Below are 14624 nucleotides of genomic sequence, written 5' to 3' on the forward strand. Positions count from 1 at the left end.
TGAAAAAAATGGTAATGGAGAGGTAAATAAACCCAATGAAACTGTACATTCTTATATAAGCTAAAGAAGAAATCACAGAGGATAAACAGTGGAACTCAAGAACTCTGTGACTGCAGAACTGTAGAAAGATTTGATAAAGTTAGAGTTAGTTAAGAGAACAGCAATCAGATCTGAGATGCTCACAATTCTATAGACAATAAAACCAGGAGATGCTACTGAGCTGCTTCAAATTTTGACAAGCAAGAACTGGAACTATGAGTAAAAAAAGGCATATATACATACATACAGAATCAAAAATATCATACATGGAAAAGAATTACCATCATAAGAGGACCAGAAAGAGGGCATGACCATTTAGGTATTTTTTTTCTGTATTTTCTTTCTCTGAAGATGAACGAATCAAATGAATCAGATGAATTAGTGAATTTGATGGAATTGATGCAAATCACTAGTGCCCTGTCTTCGTAAGCTCTGCACAGTGACTAATCCCATTAAAGTCAACACAAAAGGTTTTTTTGTATAAGAGTAGAAAATAATTTCATATTCCTCACTGCAGTCAAGAAACTCAATACTTTGTTAGATTTCCTCTATTTCTCATCTTTTAAAAGTAGATAAAACACAAAAAGTGAAAAATATTGAGGCTCCTGACACAAGGATCAACTCTTATCTGTGGTACTGTATACTGGAATAGTAACATAGCTCCCAAAATAAAACAGATGTTTGAGATTTTATTATAAACTTAAACAGGCAGGTAAACATGAGCAGTAGGTATAGAAGATTTGATGTAACATTAAACATGCCATAAAAGCCTTCCGAGTACTCAGAAACACACTAAATGATCAAGTCTGGAATGCATCTTTTTTATTCTTTATATTTTCAAACAAGCATTTTCACCCAGTGTCATGAGATTGGGAAGTGAATACATTAATTCATCTTTAAGAATGGGATTTATTCCCCAATATTTACATTTTCCAGTAGTGTGAAGTAACACTGAGGAACATTATTCCCTCTCTACCAAAACAGTAAGAGTCTGAATGACAATCCCCAGCGCAGTGCCTGCTGTATACTGTGCCAATGGAAATACTAAGCAGCTCACTTGCTAGTGACAGTCTGGCCACACTAGCAAGGAACTCAACACAGGTTAAACTACCCTGCCTACGCTGTCTGTGCCAAAGCACAGACATCCTCAAGACAAAGGGCATCCAAGACGTTTTTAATTTATCTCAAAAATTATCCTCTCAGTTTACTCAATTTATCCATATTCATCAGAACACACAACACACCTCACCTGGACTTTATGCACAAAACCTAAATACCATTGTAAACCCTTCATTAAACATCAAGACGCAAGTTCTTACTTTAAAGACAAATAAGCATGTTTTTGTCAGTCAGTCCTTAATTGCTACCTTACTAAACACATGCTCATTTCAAGCATCTAATGAACAATCAGCAATGTATCGTTGCCCTAACTTGTCACAGCAGCTCCTTCTCTGGTTTGTGCCGAAGTTGGTAGGAAAGTGAGCAAGGAGAGGCAAGTGTATCTCCTGCCACCTGCTTCTCTCCCACTAACAGCAAACATCCAAAAATTTTAAAAAAAAAAAAAATCGTCTCAGCTCACCTATGCTTTCCAAACATCAGAACAAGGAAAAAGGACTCCATTTAAACACCACATAGAGATTAAAGCACACTGATAGCCTTACTCCTCTCAGAAAAATTGCTTTTCTCTATAGAACTACATATACAGCAGTTCTGTTACAAACTTTGGCCCAGCATATTAAATCAGCATGAAATCCATGATGATTTGCTTTAATATTTCAGCTAATAAATGATGACAGCTCAGGTGTTCGGCATGAGGTTCAGCCACCCTTGCCACGACACCAATCTCCACGATACAGCAAACATTAAAATCACGCTTCTAACGTGGTGAAAATCTCTCTCTGCTCATGAATCAACCACCTCAAAGCAGATTCTTTGAGGGAAAATAGGCAGACCTTGGAAAAAGTAAATCCAAAGTTTCCACAGGCCTAAGCTACAGCCCTGTACTTACATTTAATACAAAAGGCAAAAAGACCACATCGATATTGAATTCAATGATCGATACTGCCAAAGCAGCCATGGCTGATGGCTATGGTTGGTTTTATAAGATGTCTGTGCTTTGGCAGCGTTCCCACTGTTAAGCAAGTGAGACCAGTAGCAATGCAGCCTGCTTGCAGTAGGATCTTGTTCCACACGCACAACTTAAGCTCCTACTCCAGTCACGCAGAAATGATGTTCTGCAGTTCAGGATAAACCGGCATGAATTATTGAAATTTCTGCAGTATTTACAAGGATTCAAAGCTGAAGTAAAAAGAGGTGTCTGGCAGGGTACACTGTGAATGGGATGGAGGGCTGTACAGGTGAGTAGACAAAACAGCATCCCATCACCTTAAAACATGTCCTACTCTGGGCAGCACTGAAGGTCAGGGACAGCTTCATTAGCCTCTCCAGTAAGTCTGTGTTGGGCTGAATTGAACAGATTTTACAGGCTGAAGTGCCAGAAAGGAGACAGTATAGAAGGTGAAAGGGAGAGAATTAAAGCGACTTTCCTAGTATTGGACTAGATGACTGTTGTAGGTCTCTTCCAACTGAAATATTCTATTCTATTTCTCAACATTCTCGCAATAAAGCCAGGGTGAGAATCCACACCAGTGCCCTGGCTAGAGACCCTGCCAGCACATACTAGCAACTACAGTTTTCTCCAGGTACTCATCAAGTTAGGTGCTGTGCTTGTTTTACAGCAAGAGCACGTACAGCCCATGCTGAGGCCCCTGACGGATGATTTGTACAGAAATTCTCTTTAAAAGGGTTAAGAGTCACAGTGCAGATGACTACATTCTTATTGCTGAAGAAATAGAAAAAGATTTTGTGAAATGCTGAAGAAAGCAACACAAGTCATGATAATGAGCTGCCTGTGGCCATTCAACTCAGGTAGTGGGAAGCCTTAGAGGTGGCCTTGGACTACAGGAGCACAGCTAAAACAAAACAAAACAAAACAACACAACAACAACAAAAAAAGGAAAAAAAACCCAGAGTTTATATTCTCTGTGAGTATTCTAACTCGGCTTTCTCAGTATAGGTAAATAAATTCTGCGCAAGTCTAGGACAACGGATCACCCCAGCTCACAGCTATGACATGCTACCTTATAAAATACAAATACTGTGCCCTTTTTCCCCTCCTTGCAAGGGATTCAAATACAGCAGGAGACAACAGACAGGCAGTCACCTAACATGCCCTTCTGAACTTCTGTTACGGTTTTAGTTTAATGAATTGAATCTGATGGTGTACATTTCATCAGTTAGAGTGATCTTTGAGGGGTTTTTTAATTAGACAAAGTTGCTCAGTCTGTGCTTTCTGCTGTGTTTGAAGCCAAGTCTCTTCTAGGATTTGCTGGGAATGTATTTGTTCCAAGGGGAGTGGATCACATGAGAAAGGATAAATTCAAAATCCCATTTTTCCTCAGAAATATGTTGCAATAAATACTTCTCTTCCCAGAAGTAGAGGATGCTCCAAGAAGGGTGACAGGATTACGCTAAAGATGCAGTTCTGCTGACCTCCTGTAGAGATGAAGACACTTGAGTGACCACTTGTTTATTTTTATTAGCAGTTACTATCATGCATTAGGCTGGCCAGTCATCGCCATTCTCTTCCATTTTTTCCCCTGAAAATTTGTCTGAGAAGTAGCACACAAGAAAAGAGCTGCTAATTGAGAACAAGGTGTCATTAGTTTTCATTACCATATACTCTCAAGCCTTGCTCTAAAGCAGGCTGTTTAACTTCCCTTGACTCTACCTATTAGTAGACAGCTAGAAAGAGTTGCCTCAGTAGTGCTCAAATCTTCTTCTTTCCTGTCTAGTTTATAAATACAGGGGGATTTTATAGTTCTTCCCAAAGTCAGAAAAACTAACATCTCAATAGCTTCCATTTAAGCCACTGGAAGTAAGAAATTAGCAGCTCCAACATATTCTAATAAGAGGAAAGCACCAAGCTGTGTACAATAAGCATTAATCATTTTCATTGTCTATGGGAGCAAGCAAGGAGGTACAGCTTTCCTATGCGTCCTCTTTCCATTTTTCAATATATTAAAAATCAGCCAAGATCCAAGAATTATGTGCAATGCATCTTCATCCCTCAAAAAAATTATTTTGATATGAAATGTTGCTTCAAAATAAAATATATTATTGTTTGTATTTCACTAATGATTTGAACTCAGAATGTAAAATTGCTGTTGACAAACATAATCTAGTATTTAACACAGAAAAGGAGAAAGCAGACCCTAGCTTTTATACTAAAAAATAATCAGAAGGAGGAAAAAAAAAAATCTGAAACTGTTTAAAAGAATAAGTAAAAGAGCACATAAGGTAATCAGTGTAGGAGGAAGGGAGAGCAAGAGAAGGCTGGACTCTACTCCCCGTGCCTTCTTCCACACTCAACCGTCATCTCCACTACAATAATTAAATAATGTGTTTCATAGACTTTTAAGAGAGGGTGTCCAAGTCTGATTCTTCAGAATCTTCAAGCCATCTGTTTTGGAAGTTCCAATCTGCAGAAACAGCACAAACATATGGACAGACCGTACCCTGCATTGAGGAATTTCAAATTTCAAACTAAGTCCTGATGTGTGAAAAAAGCCAGGTAGATCCAACAGAACACTCAGCACATGGAGTCCATATTTAGGTGCCTACATCAAAATGACCTGACATTCACATGATTCTTAATGCTCCTGTATAGCCATTAAGACAGTGGATGGTCAGCACCTTAAAAAAAAAAAAAAAAGATACAAGCACTTAACTTTATCTTATAATTTCTACAATTATTTTCCCCCCATGAATAAAACATCACACATTTTGTACTTACATTACAATTTCAGTCACATTTAAATTAAATGCATAGTTATTGTATGCAAAACCAGTCCTTAAAAAGTCTTACACTCCAGGGTGCTCTACTTCCCCTGAGATCCTGCCTGATACTGTGCTAACCTCTGTCTTTAGTGTTAACTAACAGGCTATTTGCCTGAAGCATTTGTTCTCCAAATTCCAACCTTGCCCCCTGCTAGACAAAGTTTTTTGCTTATTAATATTAGCAGAGTTTTGGGGAATTTGGAGTGTGTTTGAACTACAATGGAAGCATTATGAACTATTTTATGACTTATAGCAATAGTCTGTCTTGGTTTTAGAGAGAATCAGCAAAATTCTACATTCATAAAAATATTTAAGGGCAGGTTAACTCATGACTAGTTAAAAAAAAAAAAGTGTGCTAGTGAAGTTTACTGTCTTCATTATCAGGTGTGAATGCAAGACTTTCCCTTCAAATATACCAGTCTACAGTTAGAAGGTCAGCTTCCAATATTTCCTCCAAAGGGAAGATTTCCAGGCCAAAAGGATTCTCACAGTTTGCAGAAATCTACAACTGTCATTAAAACAAATAAACAAAAAAAAAAAAAAAAAAGAAAGAAAAAAAGAAAAAATAAAGAAAAAATAAAGGAAAAAAAGAAGAAAAAAGGAAAAAAGAAAAAAAAAGGAAAAAAGGAAGGGGAAAAAAAAGAAAAAAAAAGTGCGCACAATGATAAACTGTAACTGCTCATTTTAAAGCAACTATTTTCTCAATCGCCACAACAGGAGCTTTCAAAAATTTGTCCTGTAGATGTCCCTGCAGGGAATGAACACAGAGAACTGAAGCACAGGCACAAAACAACAGAGGATTCGTTAATATTTTAGGCACTCAAATCCAAAATGGTGGTCGTTAAGCCTGTGAACCTCTCTTCTGAAGGATGGTTCACAAGGCACCACATGATTTCTGCACAGACTTGTCAACACGTATAACTGGGCAGGTAGGAACTGTCACCCAGTGGTTAGGGACAATTACCTGGAAGCCTGTCCATGGGAGAAGGGGGCAAATCTGAGTTCCAGCACACGATCCAAAAAACAAATTTATGTAAAATACAGGTCCCAGTGAATCCTGATTTTTTATTTGGAACACAGCATAGCTTCAAGAGGCAGAAGGAACACTGCTGCCATCCAGAAAAATATACAGGATATATATACAGTAGCTTAGGTGACACAAGCATTAGACTTAAAATTTCTGTCATGCACAGGCTCCCTGTATTCCTGTCAACTTCAGGAAGGGAAATTTTAAGACCCTGTTGCCAGCAACATTTTCTATTCTATGGCTCCAATGTTCTAGAATACCTCGCTTTCTTCTCAAGGTACAAAACAGAAAATTTATAAAAAATAGCCAAAATATGCAGATTGGACACTTTAGATGTGACATGAAAGTAAATTAAATTGTCATCTTCTTCAATAGGACCATCAAGGCCGTTAAGGAAAAGTTAAGCACCTTGTACAGCTTGTGAAGCCATATATTGAAGATTTGGGAGATCAATTTAAAGAAACTGAAGGTAAGCCAAGTCACTGATTACAAGGACAGCAAACATCAAAGAACAAAGCAGTTGCCCAAAGAAGGAGGAGCTGTTCTTCCAAGTGACCGAAAGTGAACTTAGCATACGCTTACCTATTATTGATATATTGAGATATGGTCCCACAAGCACTAAAAGATATAAAACCACTAACAATCAACTATGTCTGTCTTGCAACAAAACCAAAGTGCCAAGAAAGGAAGAGCAATGCCTAGGAAAATTTCCTATCTTTCCTACCACAACCTAGAAAAATCTCATACTGTTTCAAAATCTAACCATTTTTGAAATGACATTTCAAAGAGCAAAAATAATGTCAATTTCCAGCTTTTAATTAAATATAAGACCACTGACAAAAACGATTACTCTAGCAATTCATGAATCTGTTGCCTCAAAACACAATCAACTTTTTTAGACCTAAATATTCTGTTAGAAGCTATTCAAAAAATGTTTAATTTCACGGTAACAGTCTGCGCACGTTATCAACTAAAACAATTAATATTTATTTTCTGTAGTAGTCTTCTGATAGTTCACTATGGCAACTGTATACATTATATAGCCCATACAGTTACTCCCCTCCCCCAGACTCTTAGTATGGTCCTACCTAATCCAGCACAAGATGGATTAAATAGCAATGTGAAGAAGTAACAAAAAATATTGGAGATTACCTACAGGCAAAAAAGGTCCAATTCTTAGTTTTAAAATATGTATTTGCCATCTGACTTGGGCAAGTCAATATTAGTCCCTCAGTTTCCTTTTTGTAAAATGGGGCAGGTGAACTGAAATCTGTTTCTGTACAGCACGGTAGCAGATTGAACTCATTAAGATTTGTAAAGCTCTTAGACTTGCTCATATGACTACTGCTTTAGAGGTGTAAATATGTTGTATTATAAAAAGGGAGTTTAAATTATGTAATCTCCAAATTATGAGCAGCTATGTGCAAAAATATACCAGCAAAGTTCTTTCGAACGAAGGTTATGGCAATCACATTATGAAGTTAGAAAAAAATGGCAGAATGAGGACAATGCTGACATGCAATCATCTCAAAGACAACGTCAGTAAAACTGGGGAGAAACAAGGTTCGAAAGGCAACAGGAAAGTTATAATATAAATACCATTATTTAATACTGAATTTGATACATTCACTTTTTCAATATTGGTCAACAGAAGCAAAATATAGTTATAAACAGTAATAAAATAGTTACAGAAGATTTCATTTGTCTGTATAAAAGTGAACAAAAGGCAAGATCTAGAGGAAGCAACTTCCATGCTTTGGACAATTAACTCACAGTACAACTACTTCTAGAGCAGAAAGTGAGATTATTGTTAACTATACGATAACTATAATTATATGATACTTTACTCAAAAAGTTACTATAATTGGAGAACTAAATAACAGCTACATTGTGAAGTTCAACATACTGTAAGAAAGAATCGCAGTAATAAATAGCATGTAGATTACACATAGAAAGTGAAAGATTTATCACATCAATAGGCATTACCACAACAAAGGACCAAATCAGGAGTAAGAAATGTAAAGGGATCTATAGAAGTAAAAACCACAATAAAGTCCTTATAAAAAAATGCACATTATTTATAAGGAAAGACCAGAGATCTTTTTCAGACTATGGAGACTCCAAACAAAAGCAGCTAAAGAGGGATTTCAAGTACAACTGGTAAGATGTGTATGAATAACTAGAAAGCTGTGAGGAAATTTAAACATCGTTAGCAAAAATGAGAGAGAGACTGCAAAATAAAGATAAACTTGGAATGAAGGGTTCATTTTTACAACAGCCGGCTATAGTCAAGGAATTTCAGACTCTTACTCATATTAACCTTTAAATCAGAGTGGAGAACCCATGTCTTACAAGCCATGATAAAAATAAGCATTAGTTATTCTTCATTACATTACTGAGTAATGCTAAGTGTTTACATTAACATCTGACACAAAGGTATTTGAAAAACCTCTTGGCCCTGGGAAAGCTAAAAGGTCCCCTATTTGTGTCTTCTATGTACCACTTACTCACAGACAGCTAAAGAAATGTAGGTCACTTCTCAACCTCAGTGCACAGTATGCATGGCTCCCTGGTTAATCTAAACCCAGTACGTAGACATGTAGTTCTCAATTAGGAAGACAAGAGAGTTTTACATTTTCCTATCCAGTAAAAATAAATAAATAAATTATGATGACAGTCCAGTGACACTTCAGTAAAATTCTTTAACCAAGGGAAAGTAATTGTAAAACTCAGTGAAGAACATAACATAATCCAACTTCTGAACAAGTACATTTGTATGCAAGCTATTCTGTCTTCCAGCCACACTTCACCACCTCTTAGTGTCAGAATCACCACGATTTTTCATCCAGTTCAGTATGTCCAACCAATACAGATCACAGTACAAAGCTTAAGTTATTTAGGCTAATTGTACATGCTTTATGACCCATTATCTTCACACTGAGCTACCTTAGTATTTCTCACAAAATCCATAGAAAATTGCTAAAATAACTACCAAGGTACAAAACTCATCTTGGTAGTGGCTAAGAGTTTCATATTTTGCCTTCAAAACAAGTCCTTTATGATAAAAGTCCAAAAGCATTATTGTTTGATTTAAAGAGATCAATATTGAGACTGGACTTGATTATTGCATTAAGGTTAATAAGAGTGTACTTTCCCGTGAACTTTTCTTCATGAAAAGTTACTTTAGTGGAGGTGAACAGCTTATTAGCCCTATTAGTAAACATAAGTTATTTAGTATCTTCAGTCCTTTGCTTCCACACTGCCTGCTAAGTCTTAACTTTGCATAGTTTATATATATTTAATAGTAATACACAGCTTTCCATTTTACTGTATATAATAGCAACATTTAGAATGCACTTACCATACACTGATGGAAAAATAACCAGTTAGAGTAACCGGAATTAAAAAGAGGGATGGGATGGAAAATCATACAAGAGGATTCAAAGAATCTGACTCGAAGAAGGAACTTCAGTATTTCATTTAATTAAAAAAAAAAAAAAAGTTTGTGAAATAGAAAATGAACAGAAAATAAAAAAGTTCCCAGTGCACCAGTGTTCTTTAGCACCCAAACTAGAAATATGGTAGAAATTATCCACATACTACTCTACTTTCCAAAGAAGTCATGTGTGAAGATCGGGGGAGAAAGAAATTTCAATATAAAGCCACTAGAAGACACTTCTGGTTTTTGTTTTCTGTGTACAACAAAGTTAAGGGCAGAATGTTAACAAAGTTAAGGGCAGAATGTTATCAGCCTCATGTTTGAATAGCTTGTCCCTATTTATGTCAAAGCACTAACATTATTTAAATGAGGTTTTCTGTATTTAATAGTGCAGTTTGTCCAACATATCCTTTGCTTGTCAGAGATAAATAGAATGCTGTGTTCCAGCACAAGAGAAAGCAAATCTGTTACTGCCACATTCTGGCTGCACTCTGTGTTTCTGAAGAGATACCAGCTATAAAAAGAAGTACCTGTTGCTTCTACCAGGTTTTTCACACTGTGTTGCTGGTTCCTCAATATCTCTCGCTGAAGCTGAGAAAGACCAAGTCTCTGAACAACACCATTAACAGACCAGTTAGTTTCCCATTTCCTTTGCGGCAGTCCTAAAATAAATTTTTTAAACAAACAAAAAAAAAGACTTTTTCTTAAAACATTCTTTCACTTTTACAATTTTATACAGAAGTTCTGGCTTGAGCTACAACACAGCTTCAAAGCAAAGAATGACTTCGTCATCACCTTTATCACCTGAGGAGAGAAGAATGTAGACTCTAAGACTAAGCAAAGTTTAGATTTTTGGCTAAAGAAGTTACATTTTGGAAATTTTCTCTGAATTTCTGGTGTGGTATAAGGAATGTCCAGAGCAAGTATGATAAAAGCTATGTAGGTTAACTCACTATAATAAATAGTTGTTTTAGAACGCTGAAGCACTTTGCCATTTGGTGTAAGACCAAAAAACCTGCTTTGCTGGGTCAGACTACAACATCCCTCCAGCCCAGCACTGTCTCTGTGTATCTGTTTCTAGTCACTGGTGGTATATAACAGCAACGTTTAACTACTGTAGAATAGTTATTCTGACAGAACATTTTATCCCTCAGCACTTCTCAACTTGCCTTTCATTTTATTCACATAGCATTGTTCGCTCCAGCCAAAGCATAAAATCCAAATAAAGAGTAAATCCTGCAGTAAAGCTAGTAAGTCTACTTAAACCATGTAAAACCTTCAACTATACACTGTCACGTTATTACAGATTTGTCAGCAAATTTTGCCCAAATCCAAACCACTACAGGAATAGAAAAAAAGACCAGGAGCACCTGGACATGGAAATCAGGCCTTGCAATTGTCAGCAAAAATGTAATAGTCATCTAATGCAGGAGACACTCACTAAAACAAGTGAACAAAGTGGAACAAAAAGATAATGTTAAGTGGATGGTGTAGTAATAAGGAGAGACTATTTCAGAAATTCAGTGTATTTTGACAATATTTACCTCTAATCACACGTTCTAAAAAGAAAATGAGCTTTGTAGACTGAACAGCCTTCAGTCATACAGGAAGACTGAGAAGTCAGTAGCACATTTCTCATGTCTATACATGCTGTGATACCGCACATTTAGAGGTCTTCTGGGTTGTCTGGCTGCTGCTTCTCTTCCCCACACACAAGCCATGTCCATATCATCATAAATGTATGTATTTTATTTGTGTTATGATCATCCTAAAAGTCTTGTCAAACAGGATACCAAAGGTGCAAGACACAAATAGCAGGAAGCTGTAACCTCAGGGATGTGCAAGGCATGGGAAAGAAAGGAACCAAAAATATTTCTCCAAGTTAACATATTTGATGTGCAAGCTTGTATATTGGTAGAGGTATAGGTCAGCAGTCCAAGACAGCCATTAGGATCTGCCAGAGAGAGGAGATGAAATATTTTATGAGAAATATGATGAAATATGAGAAATACGATGCGAGCCTATCAACTCTGGCTCAAGAAACTGGATACGTGTTCTTGGAAAGTGTGACTTCGGAAGTTTGACTTGCTTTGCTTTGCACTGTTCCCTAGACACCATTATGCGCTGTACTGTGCCAGAATAAATCTGTTCTCACATAACTACTTTAAACTATGAAAAACAAATTGCCTTGAAATAATGTAATCATAAATAAAGGGTTGAAAGCAACTGAATAAGGGCAACTTCAAAAAAGAAACTTTAGGAAGTCACTACCAAGTGTAAGAGACTTAAGATGGACTGGAACCAGTGTTACAATAGAATTATATCGGTTCAAAAGTTTTGATCATACAGTCATAACTTCTTTTTTAGGTCCTTAAGGTAGCTGATGTTTTGTTGGGTTGGTACTGCCTCTGTTCCTGACCCACAGGCAGAAAAACAAGGAGTGGGGCAGCACGAGGCATGGTCAGTACCCATAGCAACAGCATGAAAATGAGGAAGAAAGCGAGCTTAAATATGAATAATTCCTTGGTGCAAGGTGATGAATTTTCTTTGTATACACAGGTACATCTTCGACTTATCAAAAGTAAATAAAATCTTCTAATTTTTCAGGTACTTGCTTATGTATCCTAGCATGTTGAGAGTAACACACACAGAAGACATGTAAGTAAGGGAAATTTGATTTTTCGCATACGACTGACGCCAACACCTTGTGCGCAGTTTGTTGAGTTTCTCCCTTCATATACAGCAATGCAGCATAATCAAGACGGGGTTTACTACCAGTAGAAATAACTATTCAGCAATAGCTCTTGATATACTTCAAGGCTAGATAACACAGTCTGAAGGTCAAGTTCTGACTTCTTGAAGCCTAATTTATTCAAGAGAAGACTAAAGTACTAGAGCCAGAAAATGGCCAAGCACTTTCCTCAACTGATGAAAAAGCTGTTATTTTTCCAAAGGATTTCTGCCAACAGAAAAGGATTATGAGCAGAGTAGGGCACTAAACACTGCCAATTTCCTTGGTTACTGTATGAAGAATGTTAGATGTTCAAAGGAGGCAAGGAGAAACTGAAAAACATATCAAAGATTTTTTCAAGAACTGAAGACAGAGAAGAGACAGAGTACAATGTTAATTGTGCCACTAAACCTTGTCAAACTATACAAGGGACAAGTAATGACCAAGTGTATTAAACCATTGAGATTTTAAAAGACTTTTTAAAAAGCTCTGTGCACTTACTACTCATGCTCTCATACACACACACACACACAAACACATACGTCCCTATCTACCTTTCATGGCAACTATGCAGCATAGTGCCATACATTTTAAATTCCAAGATTGTTGACAATTTTATATACAAAATATTCTGTAAAATTTGATTGATTGTAGAGACTGGAATGTCACAGGATAGAAAAAAACTCCCTCTCCACCCCAGTAGCTGAACCATAGGGATTGCTAAAGTTAGTCCCATTTTGATTTCATTTATACCTACGGGATCATTGTTATGCACAATAAAAATGGTAGGACGCTTTACTGGTTTCATGTTATTCAAAGCAGGAAATATGACTGGTCAACTGGTATATGACTGCTATACTAGAATCCATTTTTAGGTGCCTGTTTGAGTATAAAGAGTACATATTCAAAGCAAAAACCAATCCCAGAACCCTTCTCAAGTATAGTATCAGATCTAGATTTATTTGGCCAACATCATCAGGGAGGGGAAAAGTCCTGCAATACCTTCCCCTGAGGAGGCCCTGTCAGTAGCTCTCTCCTAAACAGTCCCTGGACCTAACCAGATCTCTTCCACAATGACTGAAAATGCTAGTCTGCCACCCTCCTTCTTCCCTATCATCCACAAACTGTATCTCTAGCATCATGTCAGCCTCTATCATGAGTAGGTAATTTAGTATCTGCAAGTACAGTATGACAGATGACTGAATTCTAGGCAGTTCATGAATCTTTTCATAGCTGACATGAAAATTGTATGCTCCCTTAAACAAGTATCTGAGGGAGATACTTATAAAACTAGTTTCACAAGTTTTTATGTATTATCAAGAAGACGCAAGAATTCCAGATCTCCCCAAACAAAATGCAGCTACCTTAGCACATATTAAATACACAAAGGTGGCAAGACCTTTCCTTGAGCCTATATACTAGTTTGGCCTTTTAGCAATTTTAAACATAAGCTTCTTCCAAAAAACACACTACCAGTCTCCCGAATTCAGTTTGGATCTCTGCCCGTTCCCATATATATTCCTCCTCCTCAGCCTTCCTCAACTGTTGTTCTGGCTCAAAACCTTTACTATTTGTACAGAACTCTGCAGATACAGTAGCAGCATATCCTGATGCTTTATCCTAGTAATTTATCTCTGAGATCTAATTCTATACTGAATTTCCAATCAAGCCCATCTGACTGCTTTACCTGTGGTTATCCCCATTATCTTCTCTCATATCCCTCAATAACTCATGAAACAAAACATTCCATCAAAAATAAGACCATACAATGATTCAAATAATTCACCTCAACCACCACATGTTTTCTGACCTCTGTTCCTAAAGTATTTAAAGCACACTCAAGTTCATCCCCCACTTAAACCTGTCATCTGTCTTCAAATCTTTGTGGGATGTTACCCTTTCTTTTACTTTAATATTGTATTTATTATCATATTATTTATTATGGTATTTCTTTTATTGTTATGACCATACAAAAGTCAAAGAAGGCACGGGTGTTGTTTATGCATCTTTAAATGACTATTTTTCAAACTGTCCTTTCAAAGAGATGTTTCACACATGAATGCTTTGTCTGCCTCCAGTTATTTTATAAAAGGTATCCATTTAATGACACCATTATCATGTCACTTAAAAGTGCCTTATGTAAAATTCCTGGATTAGCACATTGGCCTTTCATCTCAGGAAACCCAAATGCAAAACCGAAAAATTACTTTCATGCTCTTAGCCTTGCAGACAGACATTACTAATTCTCAGTATAATTTGGCTTAAGTGACCATTTTTCCTTGGGGGAGGGGTGAGTGTTGATTAAAGCAGTGTGTGATTTCAGGACAAAAAAATAGACGGAATAAAGATGCAAGAGAATCTTGAAATTTGCATGCTTATACCAGTCCTAGATTTGAGCAATCTAAACCACATCCTCATTTTCTAATCAATATTCCTTCCATTTAAAAGACACTATGCAATCTCTTCAAGAGTCACTGGAAATTATTCAG

General features: G+C 36.8%; 1 protein-coding gene across 1 annotated transcript in view; it reads right to left on the bottom strand.

Moving 5' to 3' along the window:
• GRB14 (growth factor receptor bound protein 14) overlaps positions 1-14624 on the bottom strand; it is a 65687-nt gene that overhangs the window by 30615 nt on the left and 20448 nt on the right. The gene's annotated exons all lie outside the window — the stretch shown is intronic.

Source organism: Gavia stellata, chromosome 8, assembly GCF_030936135.1.
Source record: "Gavia stellata isolate bGavSte3 chromosome 8, bGavSte3.hap2, whole genome shotgun sequence".
NCBI lineage: Eukaryota > Metazoa > Chordata > Aves > Gaviiformes > Gaviidae > Gavia > Gavia stellata.